The sequence below is a fragment of the Phoenix dactylifera genome, chromosome 8 (genome assembly GCF_051530095.1).
Source record: "Phoenix dactylifera cultivar Ajwa chromosome 8, Ajwa_hap1_PhDact_Kaust_v1.1, whole genome shotgun sequence".
Taxonomy (NCBI): Eukaryota; Viridiplantae; Streptophyta; class Magnoliopsida; order Arecales; family Arecaceae; genus Phoenix; species Phoenix dactylifera.
In genome coordinates, this window is record NC_143197.1 from 5,799,311 (window position 1) to 5,812,912 (window position 13,602).

At 39.9% G+C, this 13,602-nt stretch overlaps 1 long non-coding RNA gene and 1 pseudogene across 1 annotated transcript; both read right to left on the reverse strand.

Annotated features, from left to right (window-relative positions):
* Positions 1–3,370: 3,370 nt before the first annotated feature.
* LOC148702629 (uncharacterized) lies at positions 3,371–9,081 on the reverse strand. Its single transcript, XR_015967843.1, has 4 exons — positions 8,430–9,081; positions 6,160–6,294; positions 4,597–4,787; positions 3,371–4,007 (listed from the first exon to the last, which is right to left on the reverse strand). It is a non-coding gene; the product is annotated as an uncharacterized LOC148702629 (long non-coding RNA).
* Positions 7,008–8,082, reverse strand: LOC113462409 (uncharacterized; annotated as a pseudogene).
* Positions 9,082–13,602: the final 4,521 nt, after the last annotated feature.

The window sequence follows — 13,602 nt, forward strand, 5'->3', positions numbered from 1 at the left end:
TTTATTTATATATTTTATATTTTCTTACACTCTTCTTCATATATAGTTCGAACTCAGAATCTCTGCTCTGATATCATATCAAACGAAGCAGAATATTTGGATCTATATTTCTCTGTTGTTTATATCGATTGCAAGGATTCTATATATACATCAATCATAGGATAAGAATGAATGCAGAATTAACTAACTCCACAGCTGTTCGGGATAAGGATGAATGCAGGACAAACAAACTAATGCATCTTCTCATTATCTATAATCAGCTCGGTGCTTCCACATATGTTGCTGACTTGTCGTGTGCTTTCCAATAAAGAAAAAGGATTGAAGATTTTTTTCTAAAACGTGCTTGGAAAGAAATTCGGGGGTTTTCATTCGGAAAGCTTCATCCATCAATACAATCCTCCACAAAGCTCTCCATATCTTCATATGATGGGGAAGTTTGTGTTTATCGGAAAAAAAACAGTGATAGCCACAAAGTATAGCTGAATCTTCTTGGTCCTCTTTTGCTGAAATAGATTATCTGTTGAATTGAAATTTTGGCCACTAAGATGTCGATTGACTTGTAACTTTTCACAGTAAATTTTAATGAAATTAGAAGAAACAATTCGATTCCTCCATCACCCTCCCAAAAAAAAAACCCTACCTTATAGCAAACTTCAATTTTCTCCAACATTCAAAGCCATTTATTTACGATTAAGAGAGCGGACCCCTTGGCATTCCAAGTGGAAGAGAACATTTTTGAACTTGACACGAAGATAAAACACTTGCATTCTTTGTAGATTTCTGTAGTAAATTATTGATCTCGCATTTAAAGTGTAGGATGCGGTTAAACTCGGCAAGTGTTTGATAATTGTGGAGCATTTGATCATGTATGAAGTATTGAAGTGTGGTTACTTTTTCACGTTGCCCCACAAGGATGGGGGGGCTTTTGAGAGCTCCAAAGGCCTTATGCTGGGGAGGTTGGTGGGCGGAGTGGATGGGGACAGCAGTGGCTAAGTGCCAAAAGGCACTTAGAGCTAGGGAAAACTTGAGAACAATGGCGTTGGAGGCCCTGTGAACGTTGGAGTAAAGTTGGGGTGAGGTAAGAGTGCTCCGGGCATGGCCACAAAAGCCTTGGAACCTGCCATGAAAGCTATTGAGGGGTTCATTTAATCTTCTAGCGGCTGGTTTCTAGTGTGAGCTTCTGTCAGGAAAGTGATAAGAAGATTCCCTGTGACTGGCGCCTATCTCTTCATGTCGGCCCATTAATTCTCCCCTCTTGTTCCATATTTTAGAAGAGGCTGACGATGGGAAACTTTTATAAACGCAGTGTGACAAAGATATTATAGCTGACGGGATGACCAGAACCACAAAGTTAATGTTATTGTTTTTAGCATTGTGGCGTATTCATGGTCGAACATTTAAATTTTTATTAGCAGTGGGACAAGCTGCTAATATTTTAATGATATCTCAATACAATTGTCAAGAATTCTAATGTGCTTTGATCAGCGGGCATGAAAACAAGCTGCTTTAGAAGTTCATTAATTCTTAATATATGTATTTTGGTTCTCTTATTCTAATCAAGGATTTTAGTTTGATGCACTGCTACAGAATTCTTCAGGAAAGTTTTACTTCAGGATTCTCCGTTTCTACATAAGATAGATCATGATGACATCTGTTTAGTTCGTTTCTACATTTCGAGAAAATGATAATATCATCGAAATCGCTCGCCGGGCGGTCCATAATTAGGCAAACCCTAAATATTTTGTTATCAGTTTCTCGACGAACATGCAGCAGGCTTCCGATCTTTACATCGACCGAAAGAAAAGAAATTCATGCAGTGCTGCATCACAAGCCATCTCGTTCATGCTACTTTGGAGAATTGCATATTAATATCTAAGAACAGCATCTGAAGCTTCTGCAGAACACTATGTTACGGCGGTGCTATTCCCACTTTTTCAAGTGAGAGCCGGGGGGTGTGGGTAAGAGAAATAAGTCTAAATAACGGATATAGTTTAAGGGCAACAAACAGTAGGATCGGCCCAAGTTGCATTTGATGGAGACTGAGCCTTTTAATACTTTTATAGAAGAGACGAGCATCAGTGGATGCACCTTGGTTGGAGGAACTTTACTCTAAAGCATTGCGGTTATGGGCTCAAGGATGTCTTGGATGCACTACATAGTGTGAACTTGAAAGACATGGAGGAAGCACTCAATGCTTCCCAATCAACACTTAAGAAAAGAATGCATCTAAAGATGGAAAAGACTAAAGTAATCTGAACATAGACAACAATTGCATCAGCTTCGAAATGGCTCCATGCTTCCATATGAAAGCCATATGATCATCTTTTGGGCTCACTACAGTCAAAATATGGCTTATCTCTAACTTTTAATGTAAGATATGATCTTTTATTGAGCACCCTTTACGTTGGAAAGGCCAATAGCTTGTGACATTGTTTCTAACGGCATATCTAACATGGCGACCACAGGAGTAGGAAAAAAAGAGAAGCTTTGTCTAGCTTAGCTCATTTCCATTTTGTAGAACTATAGATTTAAGACCCTAAGAAATGGGATTTAAGACCACTTCTCCAAATCCAAGGGTGGCATTGACTTCTTGGTCGATATATGTCACTTTCTACATTTAGATATTTCAGTATCAGTTGGAATTCAAGATGCAACATTAAGGAGAACACAGACTTGTCACCACAAGATCATATGGGCTTGGTGGATTCTGTTCTAGATTCTGTCCTAGTCATCGTTTAGAGCTTACACTGTTGTAGACTCTAATTATCCATGCTTGGTTAAATATTTCTACATTAAAATGAAATGGTTAGGATCTAAGACCCAGAGAGAGAGAGAGAGAGAGAGAGAGACGTGTGCACAGGATCAAGGCCAATACATCATTTCAAACATTTTACTCTAATTAAAGTGTATGATCGTATCTTTGTAAGGTCTGACTCATCAAATACCGAGAACATTAATTCTTAGACAAGCTCTCAACATGATATCAGTACTCTATGGATAAGTGAAATAATTTTCGTTGGAAACAACGATTAAGAGGGAGCTTCAAGACCTAGAGGCCAGCCACCGGGTTACCAGGTTGTATGATCTATTTTATTGGCTATGAAGTTCAAGCTTGTGATTTTTGCAAGCATCCCTAGCTTTACCAGAACTGACCACTTAACAGCAGAATTCAGGGTGGATCAAGGCTGAAAACACACTGTTAAACAAGCAATAGTTCTTTGATCTGACTGAAAGATTAGCTCTAGTAATACTTAACAATCGCCACATTGCAATTAATTATGTCAGTCGACCAAAATATTAGTTATGTTGTCCTAATCAACATATGGATGACAGATATATGAAACAAATGAAGATAATGAAAGTTGAAATGTGGTACAAATGGCAAGAGGAAGGATTTTATTCCAGCTGAAAATGCTTTATGTACACTTTAGCAGTAATCATCTTAATCACAGCCAACATCCTTTCTCATTTATTCTTGTTACAAGATAATGTTATCGCAAAGCATGATACATCAGACATCCCATTAAGACTGCTAAGTAGCTTGACATTCACCTACCCAACTCAATTTAAAAGCATAATCCTATGACAAAACATTTTGAAGTCAATGGAAAGTGCCCTCCTGGAGTAGGAACTGCTTCTTGACTGAAACTTGTATCATACATACCAGGTAGGTGACCTTTCCGATTCACTAGGCAGTAATGGACCGTTCCACCTCTCTCTAAACAACACCAACCAACAAAAGCGTTTTACAAGACCTTTAAGCAGGGGGACCATCAGGTGCCTACCCAATAAAGCCATCAGCCAAGCCAGCAATGGCAGACCAACAAGCTTTCCTTGATACCGACGTCCCATATGAGAAGAAATTCCAGGTCGCATGCATGTTACCCATGAGTGGATGCTGGATTTAAGTATAGTGTAGCGCATGCTGTGCCCTTTTGCAAGTGCGCTGCCCACCATCCACAGCTTTCTCGTCTCTTGAAAGACAAGTGGTTCGAGTATGACGATACCTGGCAAATTTGGAGCTTTGAACTAGTAAATCATCGAATCCTTTCTTCTAAAACTTTTTTTTTTTGTGGATGGGGGGTATAAAATGGCCTCACCATTTGATCATAGACATGGCTTAGAAAGGTGTGGGAAATGATCAATATCCACTCAGGATTAGTGTGCTATCCAACTTTGGACAAAAGGGAACTCTACCACAACTATGACATTGTAGAAAAATACAACCAATTCCTAAGCCAGTTTAGTGTGATTGAAATAGGTAGGAGATTATGCCATCATGGCTCTTTAAACAAGAATAGAAATGCAGAAAAAGATGCTAAGTATAGGTTTTATCATGAAGAGTAAAACATTGGAATAAGCACAGGAAACCTATATATAACAAACTAATATATTTTAGTTCAAAATTATCCATATGATGCATGTCTGTTTCCTTTTAACTGTCAGTCATTCAATGGTATCTCGTCTATGGTCATGTAAGAAGTAAAACCATGCAAAGGAGGGGCAAAGGACATGCACTCCTATTAAACCATAACCTGCAACTTCAAAGAGGGAAACCAAGGAAACCACATGAAAGGGGGGGCAGTACATACGTACTCTTTGAATAGCAGGGTCTCACCTCCCAACAAATTGACTTCTCAATGTTAATCAGATAGAGCAATCATGGCCATCAATATTTCCTTTCACAAGGTCATAAATCAGCTTTTGACGATGACTTCTAGCTGAAGTTGGAAGCTTTGGCGTCTCCCAATAATCAGTAAGGGTGTGATCAAATCGGTCCATGTTACCTATTTCATGCATTGCAGATGCTCAGAGTTACTTGGAATGATAAAAGCACTAAATAATAAGGTCTAGTAATTTAGTTGCAAACCAAGTAAATTACATGAAGTGTAACTTCAGTAGGACTACTGAAGGAAGATACGCAACCCCAACACCAAAAACCACCCACTCATTTACCTTTGAAATTCTATAAGGATTGCTGAATAATATTAAGACTTCAATTGGAAAATGTTATATGAAGGTTTTGACTTAGGCTTTATCATATAAATCAGGTTTTCAGGCTTTCAAATAGTGGAAGTACCTATGAACATTACTGTTGTGAGAAATGTTAAGGGAAATGTGAAGAGGAATTCAGAATTTTCAAATATAGGCAGCTCTGTAGAAGAGGATTTGCGTCCTTCTAACTACTATTAGAAGCATTTTATACTTGTCCTTCACTTATAATATGACTTCTTCATTGTTCTGCAAGCTTTTTTGAAATGCATGCTAAATATCTCCTCTTTCCTCCTACTTCCTTTGTCCCTTTCTCTCTTTAATCTTTGTTTGCTATCGCTCGGACCTTATATTGATTGGATATCAAACATCACTATATATTAAGAACAAAATCTATTCCTGTAACTTAATTCTAGTATAACATGTGTTCGGGATTAGGTCTAAAAGTTAGCTAAAATGCCTGAAGAGTGTTGGCAATACAGTGGTAAAGGGTCCAAACTTGCACCAAAATAATATTGTAAATAACAGAATTCACATAAAGCAAAATTAATTTAACCCTTGCACTTTGTGTTTTACAACCACAATTCCCTTCTTCTTTTCCCTGGCAGTATCCAAGATCACATTTTTACAATGTGTTAATGCAAAGATAATTGCTAAATACATAAAACTATTTTAAAATCTACAGGCAAATATTCATATAAACATTACCTTCACATAAATTTAAATAAATGCAAATAAAATTGGGCAAAGACCAGTAAAAATCTACGGGCAAAGACAGCCACTGAGGGAGTGGCATCTCCTTATGGGCAGGACTTTAAATTGGAGCGCACTCGTACCACCAGCAACAGTGCATGTAAAAATGTTGTTAAATTAGCCACCTATGTATACTGTCTGGTGATATCTCATACATATGTTGCAGTAGGTCCACATTTGCCATAAAAAAAAATACAAGATGTTTAGCCATTATGTCAGACTTCCCTCTGAAAGGGTTCAAACTTAAAAACACTTGTAATTAGAGAGAGAAAGAGGGCAAAAAAATTGTAGTGTAAAATTCTGCCTCACCATGAATCCTGATATACTGTTAATTACAATCGCATGTAGGACTTCAAGATTCCATCATCAGCTATAATTAAGTTTGAAACTCTAATGAGCTTAGTATAAACTTACAATGCTCACTAGAAGTTGGCTCCAGCTCTTTTGCAAAGATTTTGAGCCTTTGAAGTTGCATTACAGGTGATCAGCTGCTGAGATTAGCAGGGAGATTGGAGTTAAGATGGCAGATGTAGGGTTGGTTTTGTTTGGCTGTTTACAAGAAAAACATCGAAATCAGGTCTTGATATGATGAAACATCTGGAAACAAGCAGAAGATAATCATTTTCTTCAGAGAAAAGTATGATAAATCTCTAACAGCTTTCTTGAGAATCCATTCTGCAAATGCTTATGAAACCTAAGAAAAAATAGGTGATTTACATCATAGCAATGTAATACTATGGCACTATCTCAATATAATTATTGATCAGTATCATGACATTCTCATCACATTACACCAATATCTGTGGCAGTATTTAAGTCATAGATTAGAAAGTATTTCTATCCGGTAATCCTAATAATTTTCTTCTTAGGAGTTCTTAATAGAAATCTCCATAAAGAAACCCCCAAACCATAAACTGAAGTGAATTTCTTTTGCTGAAAAATGACCTCCTGATAACATGATTTTTTCCTGCAGACCTAAATTTGTTACCACAACAAATTAATGCTTATGCACTTGCAAGATATCAAGACAAGATGATTTCCCAAATAGAGGTGATCATTCAGATAACAGGCTCACAACATATATATCTGCCGTGTTAGCCAATTTTCATGCAGAGTAAATGCACCAAAACAAATTTACAAAGACTGTCTGGCTTAAATGTACCAGTACACAAGAGACAACGAATTGCCAGACCCTTTTCACCTAATATATATATTATTATTTTTATAACCAACCAGAATCATGCTACCTCCCATCTTAGTTGAAGAGGCCAACAGCTTATTCTAAAACAATTTCTCATGTCAGTTCAACTCTATTTTCGAATTATAAGAAAACAAATCGAGTGTATGACAGCTTAAAAAACCTTTTAACAGACATTCTACCAAAGAATGCCAAGTTTAGCATGCATGCGTGCAGGCATGCCCCTTCAGCTTCAATTCATACCACTGAGAAGAGATCCCCAGGACAGCATGCACTATCCCTGAATCAAATACATTAAACTGCCTATGTTTAAGAGAATCCAACAGGACTCCAGCAGGGACTGCTGGAGGGACTGCAGGTGAACATTAGCTATCGATGCCACCTCAAAAACAGCATCTGATGACCCCTCACCTGACTCTGTCCTGATTCCAGGCCAGCCGTTCCTTGTTATCAGCAATTCATGTCTGGCTGCTATATCAGCTGGAATATAAGGTATTCTCCCATGACAACTTGCATGGGAAGGTAGAAATTTGAGCAACAATAGCAGTCCACTCGCTGTCCCGATATAAGAGGCAGCATGGTTAGCTGCAGCTGACTGAATGCCACCAGCTCGAAGAGTCATGTACAGAATGGCTGACGCGGTGTCCTCTTCATACCTCACCAAATCCCCTGCAGTTTCCAGATGCCATTCTGTTCTCTGCTTGCACCATTCATCCGCGCCTCCGCAAATCGTCTGAGCTGATCCTTGCTTATTTTCTGCTCCGGAATCACCGGAGCAGGGTCTTGAGCAGCTGGGTGCTCTATGAGCATGTTGGAAGATATTTTAGCTATAGCTTCCTCCCACCGGCTGAGAAGACGAATAAGACCTACCTTGGCAAATGCAGCCTTGCGCATGGCTGGAGGAAGGTGAAGAAGGCAGAGATAGTGGAGGTAAAAATAGTTGCGCACTTGCTCCTCGCAGTAAGAGCTCGAGCATGAAGAACATCTCTTTATAGTACAACCGAAGGAAAGGAAGAAAGTAGTAGAGAGGGGCAAAAGACCAGTCGCAAAAGCAAAATGCTTCAAACGCCTACTCATCAACCTTTATTACGCGTTTATCAAAGCTAACTTCAAGCCATGTATCTATCTCTAATATCCAGTGCACAATTAGACCAGTTTTAAGGCTCGAATGTAGTTTAAATGTTTAGTTTGTTTTGGAAGCGTGATATCAAACACGTGTGATGCCTTTGTCCAGGCATCTCGACCTTTTCCTCCCCTCAAAGCTCCAGATGGTACCGTGCTAGGGATCCCAAGTTTGGATCAAAGGTTTAATTTCTTGAACATGGTGGACTTTCGAATGAACAAACATAGCTCCAAGCCAAGGAAAAAAAAATGTACATGATAAGGGGCAAGAAGCCAAGAACGTAGACTAAAACTATTAATGCGTCGATCTTTTTTTAAGGAATTTGATATTGATCTGGGGTGGGGGAAGGGAGAGGAGAAATACCTGGCACAAAGCATCGAAATGAATCTTGAATCTTGATCACCACCCAGACAGCACCGTTGTGTCGTATCCCCGGAGAACGCGACGAGCAGGGCCGGCCCGAGCCTTAGGCGACTGAGGCGGTCGCCTAAGGCCCCGGGCCAACGGAAGGCCCCCGGAAGGTGAAGAGAGAGAGAGAGAGAGAGAGAGAGGGAGGGAGGGAGGGACCGTGACCAAAAGGAAGCAAAGGCCCCATATAAAACGGGATGAGCTGGCTACGAGTCTTCCCCCTTGATGGAAGGGAGGTGGAGAGTTTCTTGGCCTGCAGAGGGGAAATTTAGGAAGTTGGGGACGGTAGTTTTGTTTTGGATGGAGAGAGAGAGAGAGAGAGGAGGGATTTGGTTGGCTTGATACACGCCTGAAGGCTGAAGCCACTCTTACCTTTCATCCCTTCTCTTGTTTGGTTTTGGTCTTGGTTTTCCTTCCCTCACATTACTCCTGATCCAGCTGGGCCATCAGGAAGAAAGGGGGATTGGAAATGGACTTCTTGGAGGGTGGAGATTCTTTTAATTTTCTCCTCTCGGTTTCTTCTCCCCACTTGGGTGGTAGAGAGAGAAGGAGGGAGGGGGTTGAATGGCTGCTGTGCTGTGATGTTGCGGTTGCTGCTTGGGTACTCACTTGAAGGGGAGATGGAGGGATGGGACTTTTATTAATTAGATGGAGTCAATTTCCCATAATGCCCCTACTTTCTCTTGTAGAGAAGCTCCTGGAGAAATTCTTTTCTTTACCTTGACCATGAAGTGCCATGGGATGACCTTTTCCTATTCTGCTCTTGCTTGACATGATAAACAAAATTGCCAAGCATTATCTCAGTTATTTAATCAGTTTTATGGCCCTTCTTTTAGGATAATTACTTTTCTGCATTTCCATTCAAAAATAATATTAAATTAAAAAGATTTCTGGCCTATCTTTGTTAGATTCATGTACCTTTGTTGAAATAGTGTACTTGATAGCTATCCATTTTCATATCATTTTTTTAATATTTTATATTTATTAAAAAAATTTATTATTAAAAAAAAGGCCTTATTCATTGGATTCGCCTTAGGCCCCCAAATGTATTGGGCCGCCCCTGGCGACGAGGGACGGGAGCGCGGGTGAGGAGAGCGAGGCGAGCGAGGTTTAGCCGTTTAGGTCCTGTAGCGAGAGTATATTTCCGCAAGTTGTAAAGTTTTTAGTGCCATCCAAGGATTCGTTTGGTTCTAGAAGAAAGAAAAAAAAAAACAAAAATAAACAAATAAAAATTGAGAATTAGATTTTTTTTCTTATTTTCTAAAACCATACTTAAATCAACAAAATTTCTAGATATGATTTTTTTCTTTTTATTAAGAATATAATAGATATTTCACATATTTTTTTAAAAAAAGTAAATGTCCAACCAATTATAAGTCATTTTGGAATGTGCTATTTTTTATTGTCAATTATTTTATGGTCAACTAAATATATAAAATTATTTTTTCAGACATCATATTCTTAGAAATTAGCTTTTTTTAAAAATATTTTAGTGAATTTTTTTTTCTTGAGAATGACATGAGCTTTAAATATATGATGACTACAATGCGTCTCTAAATCTATTATGTATAATATCCATGTCGGAAGCATGAATTCAATTTTCTGCTAAGCAAAGGGCCTGAATAACATTGAAAGATAAGAAGTGCTTTTGGTGAGAGTTTCCATTTTTTATTTCATATATAAATCAGAGAAATTCTGATATATTCAATGTACTGTACAATGATCATAATGGGATGAGCTCCACGTGGTACCATGAAACCATTAAAATAAAATAATTTTATTGGATTTTGTAAGACTCTTTTAGAAGAGCTTGGAATCCAAGTACCGAGCTTACTGAAATAGAATTATTATCAAACCGTAGATTGTTTGTTCAATTATTTATAGATTTGTACTATTTTTTTCGTATAAATTGATATTTATTTTACAACAGTATCTTTCTCCATTTTGATTTCTTCGGATGTATCAACTTGCATACAAGCTGGAGCATGATAAGAGCTTGTGCTGACCTAGCCTTCCCCCGCCATGTCTACAAAATTTTGTCTCCTTTGACGTTTGGCCCGATGAAGAGATGAAAGCAAAAAGAAATAAAAGTATGCTTTTGTGGTTCTCTTTGAGTTTGTTCAGTGCATGGTAAAAAAATTCTCAGATTTTGGCGTTTGACTCAAATGGTAATGCTCATGCACGACTAGTATGAGCTGCCGATGTACCAAAAAAAAATAAAAAAAAAAGAAAATCTCAGATTCACTAAACCTGGCTTGCATCATTGGATCATCAGCCGCTTGCTTTGAGAGCTGTGCTGATAGATGAATTTACTCTAAGATTTGTGCGGTGGGTGATCCAATGGTGCCTTCCTTCCTTCGAAGATACGACCCAGTGCCACTTATATTTGGCAATAGCTCATGAGTTTCGGGCATCTATTTTTACCACATGGTTTGGAGGAATTTTATAGCATTATCCAGTTAAAAACTACTAGATTTCATACATACCAGGTATAACTTCATAAACATGCGAGTTTGCTAAATTTCATAGATAATTGTTCATCAAAGCTAGAAAAAATTGTCATTAGAGGCGAGGAAAATTCAAGTACAGCATCAAGTTCAGTATATACGGTATGGAATCAACCTAACAAGCGCCATACGCACGAAACAGCAAACGAGTCCCATCCCCTGCCCCCAAAACACGCACACGCTTCTCCGAAGAAAAATTTCCGTCATTCTTATATACATGTCAGATCTCCATTTCCAATCACTTGCTCGCCAAAGAAATCCAGTGTAAAATTTCAACCCCACGCTCAAAACTATACTAATACCGCTGTTACACCAAGACACTTCAAACTCGGATATTATATTCCAAACGGGCCTCTGTCGATCGACCTCCACCTTAGAAGTCAATCCAAACGACGCCGGCCGCCAGCTTTCCCCGGGCGGAGACGGCACCTAGCCGAGGGTCAGGCACAGGAGGTGCAGTTGCAGGACTTGGGCACGAAGGCGCAGACACCATAAGGTTTGTTGGGGAGGTCGCAGTCGATGGCGAAGCAGCATGGCATCAAGGAGCAGTTGCTCGGGTCGTTGGCCGCGCAGCACCGGCACTGGAGGCAGAGCTGGAACGGCGCTAGAGCACGGCGGGGACTTCCGCCAGCCACGCCGGCGCGGTTGAAGGGCTGAAACTTGGCCAGGTCGACGGGAACAAAACCGGCGGTCGCCGCAGGAATTTCTGCATGCATGTGGCGGAGCTACAACAATCAGCGAATTGGCGGGCAGGAAACGGAGCTGAGAGAGGCGGACGCGGCTTACCTTTGATGAGGAGGAGGAAGAGGAGGAAGAGGAGGAGTGATGTACTTAGTGTTTGACAAATTGTGAGCTTGCCCATATGTGCGAGAGGCTGCCGGAGGGGATGCAAAGAAGGATGGGAGGTGGGGTTCATGGCTTGCTCGGCTGTGTTGGATGGAAGGATGGAGAGGAGTACTCTTCTCTGGCTCCGGCTGTGGTCACATGGAATGATTCTATTGGAAGAAATAAGGAAGGTTCCTTCGATTGCTATCTGGGACATAAAATCGTCCGTAAAATCATCGCCACAGGGCTGTCTGTAGATCACAAGTCATTATTGAATGATGCTCGATCCAACCACCGCCACTCATGATCCATCCGGGAGGTGTTTAATAAGGGTTCGGATGAAGTCGTTGCATGTGCCGCGACAAGCTAGGGACGACTACTTCTCAACCATTTTAGTTGGCACGTAACTGGAAAACGCCTGTGTTTGGTTGAAGCCTGGACCAAAGTAGCTTGTGATTCAATTCATAAAAACAACCAACAAAAGGCCTTTTTATTTTATTACGTAAAAATTATATGTTCGTTTGATAGAGAAATGGTTGGTGGTTTAAGGGATAATTTTAGGTTAGTCTCGCAATATAGCAACTTTTAGGTCTTTGGTCCCTTGTCAAGATAAGCGATGCTCTTATCCGAACGGCCACGTCTTGACAATGAAGTGCTTATCATCCAATAGTTTTGGACGATGGTGGAACTCAAGGCAGCTTGGAAACAAAAGCAGGACGGAGTTGATAGGGCATATGCCACGCGGATAGGAAAGAATGAAAGATTGCCTTGTTTTTTTCTACGTGTCCATTTGCATTTGCTGTTTTGCTGCTAAAATACTGGTTGGGTTGTCAACTCAATTTAGCTTACCTAGTTGATAATTGAGGTTCTACATAAAATGATGACAACTGATGATATTATAACCGAACAGAGTCGGATAATTCGCCGACCCAAACCCGATCCATTTATTAAATAAATAGGGCAACACAGATCGAATAGTTTGGATACCTAAACTTGAACCCGATCCTATTTATAGTTCCGATACCGTTATGCCAAATCAAGGATGCTTAAAGTAGATCAAATCATAAATTGCTGGATTTAGTGCCCTCTATATCATATTTTTCATCCACAAAAAAATGGTCTTCTATGTGACTCGGCGATGACTGCGCCATAGCCCCTGCTAGTGTCGACTTGGCACAGGCAGCTCCATGGTAATTGGCAAGTATGAGCATGGCCACATGGATTCCATTGCATGCCACCTTTCTGAGGGTTGCAAAAGGGTTTCGGTCCCAGAGGTTCGGTGCACTCTCCCCACGTACCAGTTTGTCTACAGAATGGCATCTTACTTCGGTGCCATCTTCTCCTTAAGCACCATGCTGCAAGGCCGTTGGTAGGAGATGAGTCAGTTTCACGTTAAAAGACTCAGTTAATAGATCTTGTACACGTGCGGGAGTTTTTTAGACACACGTCCAACAAAATAATTAGAGGATGAGCTGAGACTAATTAGCAGTGGACATTTCATTGAGATGGATCATTTGCCGGTATCAAACCTGCTGATACTTGCCGGGGATTGTTTTTCTGGACCGCAACGAAGGTTCTAGAAGGGGTTTATATGCAAGTTTCATTGGGCGAATGATTCAAGAAATCACTTTTCTCTATAAAACGTAAGGAAGTAGATTTTTTTTTTTTTGGGTACATTGAAAACTCACAGTAATCTCGTAGGGAAGTAGATTTTCACCTTGGCTTTATTGTGTTTCTTCTTTATTTAGCTTGCTTGATTTGAGTTAGACGAGGCATGCGTTTGCTATTTCCTACCC